A 7,987-nucleotide genomic window follows, 5' to 3' on the forward strand; every position below is an offset into this window, starting at 1 on the left:
CGGTAAATGTTGTTTTGTTTCCAGAAAGAAAGCCGGCAAGGAAAGCAAAATCAGCTTCTGGGTTTAAATGTAACGATGAGGAAATGAGGATGAGCCGATGAGGAGTTTCAAAACAATTACAGCAGAAGCTTGGGCCCCTCAACGGACCCCGGGCTCCGAGGCAGCGACCACCCCTGACTCCCCCTCTCGACGCCCCTGTGTATATATATATATATATATATATATATATATATATATATATATATATATATATAAATATGTATATATATATATACAGTCACGTGAAAAAGTAAGTACACCCCATGTAAAGTTTTGACTTTTTCAACATATTTCAACATACAGCTATTTGATCTTCATTTCAACAATATTGACAGATAAATGTGATATAAAAAAAAAAAAAACCACCTTTAGAGGCCATTTTTCCCCGCAAGCGGGGGTTGGCCTTTTCGGGAACTGTGGTTGTTGTTGTTTTTCGGTCCCCTTTTTGAAGCAATGTTTTACGGCCGGATGCCCTTCCTGACGCCAACCCTTTTTGCCGCCTTTAACGACAAGCAGGGAATTACCAGTGAACTGGTACTCAATTGTGATATAATATAACAAATATCATGAAACATTTACATTTTGTAGTCCATTGTATAATTTAAATGAACATAAATGCAAATTTCGCATGTGCAAAAAGTAAGTACACCCTTGGCTCTAATAGGTGGTATTGGCCCCTTTGGCAGAAACAACCTCAAGTAGGCGTTTCTTATAACTGTCTACCAGGCTCTGACATCGACTGGGAGAAATTTTTTCCCACTCCACCATGCAGAATTCTTTCAGCTGTGCGATGTTTGAGGGGTTTCTTGCATGCACAGCTCGTTTCAAATCCCCCACAACATCTCGATGGGATTTAGATCCGGGCTTTGACTTGGCCATACCAGAACCCTCCATTTCTTTCTTTTCTGCCATTGCTTGGTGGATTTACTGGTATGTTTAGGGTCATTGTCATGTTGCAAGGTCCACTTTCGGTTGAGCTTCAACTTTCCGACAGATGGCCTCACATTATCCTCAAGCACCCTCTGGTACAATGAAGAATTCATAGTGGATTCTATGATGGTGAGCTGCCCAGGCCCCTGATGCAGCAAAGCTGCCCCCAAACCATAATATTTCCACCACCATGCTTTACAGTTGGTATCAGGTTCTTGTGGTCAAATGCTGTCTTTGGTTTTCGCCAAACATGTCTTCTGGTACTGTGGCCAAATAGCTCTACCTTTGACTCACCTGTCCAGAGCACATTGTTCCAGAAGTGCTGGTCTTTGCCTAGGTGTTCATTGGCAAACTTTAGTCTTGCCCTGATGTTCTTTCTGGACAGCAAAGGTTTCCTCCTGGCACACCTCCCATGTAGATCAAATTTGTGCAGCCTCTTTCTAATGGTAGACTCGTGCACTTTGACATCAACAGTGGCAAGAGCTACCTGTAGGTCCCGTGATGACATTCTGGGGTTCTTAGAGACTTCTTTCACCATCTTGCAGTCTGCTCTCGGGCTGAACTTGCTGGGGAGGCCTGGCCTGAACAAGTTGGCAGTTGTTTGGAATCTTCTCCACTTGTGGATGATCTTCCGGACAGTCGATTGACTGATTTCAAATTGTTTGGAGATCTTTTTAAATCCCTTCCCAGACTCGTAGGCATCCATAACCTTCTTTCTGAAGGCCTCAGAGAGCTCTTTTGATCTAGGCATGGTGATGCCGCACACTTCAACAACAAAGAGCAAACCAAACTAAATGTCTGAGGTTTAAATAAGACTGGTTCCTCCAAGATCCTCTCTAACGATGTTCTAATCATTTGCACCTGAGCTGGTGCACCTGATTCTAATTTTAGGTATTTGAAGTAGTGATAAATGTAGGGGTGTACTTACTTTTTCCACATGCGAAATTTGCATTTATGTTTATTTAAATTATACAATGGACTACAAAATGTAAATGTTCCATGATATTTGTTATATTATATCACCTTTGTCTATCAATATTGTTGAAATGAAGATCAAATAGCTGTATGTTGAAATATGTTGAAAAAGTCAAAACTTTACATGGGGTGTACTTACTTTTTCACGTGACTGTATATATATATATATATTGTTGTGGATATGAGAATGTTTTTTTTTTATTGTTGTGGTAAAATGTTGTTGTAAAAGGTTGTTGTAAAATATCACCCCTCCTCCCTCCGTTTGTGGTTGTATAAAGGTCAAAGGGCGTTCCCGTAGTTAGTCCATAAAACATACATGCAGGACACGATATATCTTTGTTGACAGTTATATCCTTATTATGTGTATTAGTGTAAGGCTGTGTCTTCCATTAATTGAAATACTCCATTGCACCAAGTGAAATAAGATAGATTCCCTTTCATTCCCATTCCCAAAACCTCCATTTCCAACTGCGTCATTGCCATTCGCATTGCCAACTACATTTGCCGCCATCACCCGAGGTAATCTCGGAGAAGAAAGGCATAGAGGGGAGGAGTGAGCCAGCCCCGAACAACCAACCAAGTACAAGGGGTTTGGCTTGAGAGGGCGGAGAGAGAACGCTCGGGGAGGTTCGCGAAGGTTCGAGGGTGTGGCCTATATAACCCGCGGCCCCGACGCCCCGAGTAGAGTTGAGAGTAGAGTTGAGTAAGAGATCCCTGAAAGAGCAGCTTCAGCCACCGCAGCTTCAGTCACAGCAGTTTCAGCCACCGCAGCTTCAGCCACAGCAGTTTCAGCCACCGCAGCTTCAGCCCCAGCAGCTTCGGGGCCTTGACGGCAGTTTCGAGCGGGGCCGCGAAGGAACGGTGGCTGCTAAACGCGCCGATCGAGAGAGGGCGGCGGCTGCTCATCCCCGACCCGACCGTGCTGCGGTTCCAGCTGGACCTTCCTCCCCCTCCAGCCATCCACCTCCTGCCATTCCTGTCATCATTCCCCGCGTGAGTCTGTCTTTTGTTTGTTCTGTCCCAGGGTATTAATTAAGACTGTAGGTAAGCTAGCATTGCACTGTGTCTCTGAGTTCTTCTGTAAATTATTTTATTATCTTTCCTTCTCCTTGGTTTTTTTGGTCCTGTAAATAGTAAATAAATTATATTTGTATTCCTTACCCTTTGTCTTTCTTATTCTTCACATCCTTCGCTTTAGTCTTTTCCCCATTGAATATCTGTGGCGCGATTCGGCCAACGTTCGGGAATCGGGTTAGTCGGGGTAACTGTTAGGGCCGCGGTGCCATCCGCTCGGCAAAACAACATCTTATCCGCGGTCCGTAACAATTGGTGTCAGGAGTGGGATCGGACCCGAAGCGCGCTTAACGCGCTCAAAATTACGAGCTGCCGAAATTTGTTTTGTTTTAAGAAAAACCTGAATTTTGAAATCGCGCCATGGCTAGTCAAGGCGATCGGATGCCGGTGGGGGAACTAGAAGAGGGGTTAGGAGTAACCCAGGATCAGAGGGAAGAAATAGAGGAGAGCAATGAGGTGGTTGAGGAGGTTTCAGGCGCGCAAGATGGCGCCCTCGCGAACGAGGTTGCGGGCGCGCAAAATGGCGCCTCGCACATGGCTACGGCGGCCGTGCCCGCTGCACAAGTGGGAGGGATTGACATGCAGGCCCTCATTGTGCAGCTGCAAGCAGCTGTGCAGATGAGTATGGGAAACCAAATTGGAGGTTTGGAAAACAGAATGGGGGAGCGACTAGGAAATCAAATCGGGGGGCTAGAAGCTAAATTTGAGAGTAAATTTGAGGGGTTAGACAATAATTTTAAAGGGTTAGACAATAATTTTGAGGGGTTAGACAAGAGATTTGAGGGGTTAGACAAGAAATTTGAGGGGTTAGACAAGAAATTTGAGGGGTTAGACAATGGGATAGAAGGGGTGAAACATGGGTTAACGGGGGTGGAAAATAGAATGGCTGCCCAGGAGAATCAGATAGAGGGGGTGAAAAATGGGTTAAGGGGGTTAGAAAACACAATGGACGACAAATTGCGGGAAGTAGGGGAGCAATCCGCCCGGGAAATCAAACGGATGGGGAACCAGATAGAGGAGGTGAAAATCGGGTTGGAAGGTAAATTGGATGCTCAGAGGGATGAATTGGGACAGATGAGGGCGGCATCCACAAAAGAGATGGAGGAGATGAAGGAGGAAATACGACGAGGTGTAAGCGAGGAGGTCTCGGGGGTACGCGAGGAGGTAAAGCGAGGTGAGAAGCGTATGGAGAAAGAGGTGAGAAATGGAACGGCAAAGTTACAAGGGGGCATAGAGGACCTGACGCAGGAGGTGGAACAGCTGACGGTGGGACAAAAAGAACTAGTGGATCAAGTACAAAAGAACACTGCGGTACTAGGAGGGTTAAAAGCGACACAAAAAGAAATCAAAAATGACTTGATAGCGACGAAGAGGGAATGTCAGATGGTACGTGAGGGACTGACAACGAGGTTGGACGAGGTGGCGGAGGTAATGGAGACGAAGGACCGGGAGGTGAGGACGCACATAGAAACGGTCAAGGTAGCCTTAGAGGACGAAATTGAGGAGACGCACCGGGAAATAAAAGAGGTGAAGCAAAAGTTAGAAGAAGTGGAAGAGGGGGTGAGTGAAATTAAGAAGAGACGGAGGGAAACTAAAAAGGAGATAAGGGAGGAAGTGATGGAATATGTGCAAGGTCGGTGCTCAAATCGTGATGTTGTGCTTGCTAACCAAATAAAGAGTTTGCAGGTGGCGAAGGAGGTGCGACGACGAGGTGCCAAGGTGAGTGGCGATATAATCGGCAATGTATATGGTGTGAGGGAAGCTTCAGTCGGCTTGGGGGTTGGTTTGGACCCGGGTGTTCGTGAGAGGCCGTTGGTGAAGTGTGCGACAGGTACGGAGTACGAGAGAGGAGGTGTGCGAGAATGTCCGACTCTGGGGTGTGTGAGGAAAAAGTGCGCGCCGAGGAGTGAGTGTGCTGTCGAGAGTGAGTTGGTCGTAGCGCGTGTGCGAGGAAGCACATGGAAGCGCGTAGTGGGGAGTGTTACAGAGGATGTAACGAAAGAGTGCACACCTGTGGTGAGTGTTACGGAGGATGTAACGAGAGAGTGTGCGCAAGAGGATGCACGAGAAAGGTGTGTAATGGACGGGTGCATGAGGAAAGAGTGCGCTGTCAAAAGTAAGGGTGAGTGCGCGACCGAGTGTGGAGGTGAGAGTAGTGAGAGTGACATGGAGCGTGAGTTGGTTGTGGCAGGTGAGAGAGGATGTACACCTGGAATGGAAGGATGCACACCTGGAATGGTAGAGCATGTGTGGGAATGCACACTGGAATTGGTAGTGAGGCACGTGGTTGGGTGTGCAAGTGAGAGCACACCTGTGGTTGTCACAGAGGAGGTGACCGAGGAGGGGGCGCGAAGAGGTGTGTTGGTGAGGTGTGCGAACGACGAGTGTGTGCAAAGGTGTGCGGTGGTCAGGTGTGTGACCAAGTCTGTAAGCGGAATTAGTGTACCTGGGTGTGCCAGGGAAGGTGCAATGACAAAGAGCATGGAGATAGCTGGATGTATGAGCAAGGAACGGGCTGCGGGGTGTAAGCATGCGAATGGAGCATCGACGCTCACCGGGTTAGGGTGAGCGGTTAGAGGGACGTATAGCAAAATCGGGCCTTCGGTGCAAACCGGGCAGCTTTGCGTGCCGCGGGATCCGCGGCGGTTTCGAAAGAACCGCCGTGCGAGATCCACGCCGGGCCGCGCTTTGATCGGCCGCGTCCATGCTCCACTAAGCGGAGCGGGCGACCCTGTAGGAAGGGTCGTCACGACAACCCTTTGTGGCTGAGGCGTTCCGGCAGGTCGAGATCGGGCCATTGGACGGCTCTGTGCCGAGATGGTGCGTGGGATCTCGGCCCGGGTAAGCGTCCTTCCCTGCACTGAATGCCGGACGTATCCAACCGCCGGCACCAAGCAACCCGCATTCATTGCCCGGCTTTACGAAGCCGGGCTTTGGAGATGAATTGGCGCACCGAGAGGCACTAGTGAGTAGACTGTGATGATGAGGATAGTGTTTTGGCCCCGAAATTAGAAAAACAAAATTTGAGGATTGGCAAAGGATTGGCAGAGTGATGATTGGCAGATTGGTAGTGATTGGCAAATTTTTGATTGGCTGGAATTTGGTGAGCAAAATTGGTAGGAGAAGATACCCGATGTGGTGGGATGGCAACTCTGCCATCTCTCACAGCGGGGGCAAAGGAGCACTAGTCTTATGGGGTTTATGGCAGTGAAAACTAGCCCGGGAGGGTTAGGATAAAATGATAGCGATCTAGAGAAGTTGACATTAGGTAACGTTAAGATTAGGTAGTGACAATGATACCTGTAGTGGGGACGCAGGTAGATTAGAGTGGATGATAATGACGTGGTATGTGCTTAGTTTAAAGGGAAGACGGGGAGCACTAAGTTAGCAGGGCACCAGGTAGATTAGATGATGCCGTGTGTATGGTGAACAGGTGTGATTGCACAGGTGTGCAACTGAACAGGTGTATGGAGCAGTGTTTGAGTGAGTGATGGTGATGAGTATTGTGCTGACCAAATGGTCCAGGAAGGAAGGAGGGTGCAGGTGGCACCAGGTGTGATTGCACAGGTGTGCAACAACAGGTGAATGGAGAATGGTTGTGTGAAATACATGGAATGTGGAATACAAGGAGTGTGGAATATATGGAGTATTGGAATGGATGGTCGTGGAGTGAGTATGGTGGAAACTGTGGAGTGGAGTGGATGGTGCGAAGGTGTGAATGGGGGGAAGAATGGACCCCCATCACGAATACCCGGGGAGGGTAGTGTAAGTGTTAGGTAGAGGGTATAGGTAAATTGTGGTTGGATATTGGCATCTGTGGTGCGAGGTGAAAGAATGGTATGTGGATGGGTGCATTAGTGTTGTGGAAATGGCTGGGCATGTAGCCTGTTAGTGTGTGTAGTTGGTTTGGGCACTCCACCACTGTGAGGATGTCGGCCAGGTGAGGCCGCAGGTGGGCTCTGGGAGCCGGTAGAGTTGTTGTGGATGGGGCCCGAGGATCCGGAGGACGGACCCGGGTAGCCCAGTGCCAGAGGGCACCAAGGGGTGACAGAGCCAGGAGGGGCCTTCCCCAGTTAGATAGGTTAGGGTGAGGAGCTAGGTAAGCTCGGGTGGCAACTGCAGTGGTGGAGGTGTGCAGGTGGGTAGACCTGCTGGGAGAGCTACACGCCCCAGTCCTGAAATTGTGCAAGGGCACAGGGAGATGAATCGGGGGAGTGAGACCCCAAATTGAGAAGCACCACAGTTTGGTCAATGGGAATTGGTTTTTAGAACCCATAGTGTAAGTTGGCCAATGGATTGGCAGGGAAAGACCCCGGGTAGTGTAAAGTGTGTTAATGTCATTTAGAGGATAGTTAGGATGAAAATCTCCTTGCACCATCTACATCCACTCACCTGAGGTGAGTAACTCCACACCATGCCATGTTTTATTATTTTTATTGTGTAGATGTTTGGAATGTGAGATGCATCATGACGTGGGTGTGACATTGTGCTTTGTTGTTCCATCTCATCCTCCTTATGAGGATTGATGATGAATTGGGTGATGGCAAATTTTGGTTAGAGGGATTGTGGAGACGAATTTGGTATACGGGAAATATGGGGAAGACGTGACATTAGTGATGAATTTGTAAATGTGTAGATTTTTGTACATATGGGGTAAGGGCAAGGGTAGTGTAGGTGACGGGGGGGGGGGGGGGGGGGGGTAGGGGGGGTGACGTACGGTAGGGACGAGCTTTCTCACTTCGCTCTCCATACGCACTTCGCCTTGCATTGCCTTATTGATGTGTACCCTTGAGTACCCCTCGCTCATCAGTCTTTTCCCCCTTTTGTCTCCCACATGAGGCCTGTGCACCACTGGGCGCCGAGGGGAGCCTGCGGGAGTCCGCCATTGTGCGCCCGGAACTCTCAGAACTAGCTGTCTGCATCGATGCACCACATTATGGACCACATGTCTGTGGCTGAGCACCACTTA

The sequence above is a fragment of the Myxine glutinosa genome, chromosome 11, assembly GCF_964187855.1.
Source record: "Myxine glutinosa chromosome 11, kmMyxGlut1.1, whole genome shotgun sequence".
Lineage (NCBI taxonomy): Eukaryota > Metazoa > Chordata > Myxini > Myxiniformes > Myxinidae > Myxine > Myxine glutinosa.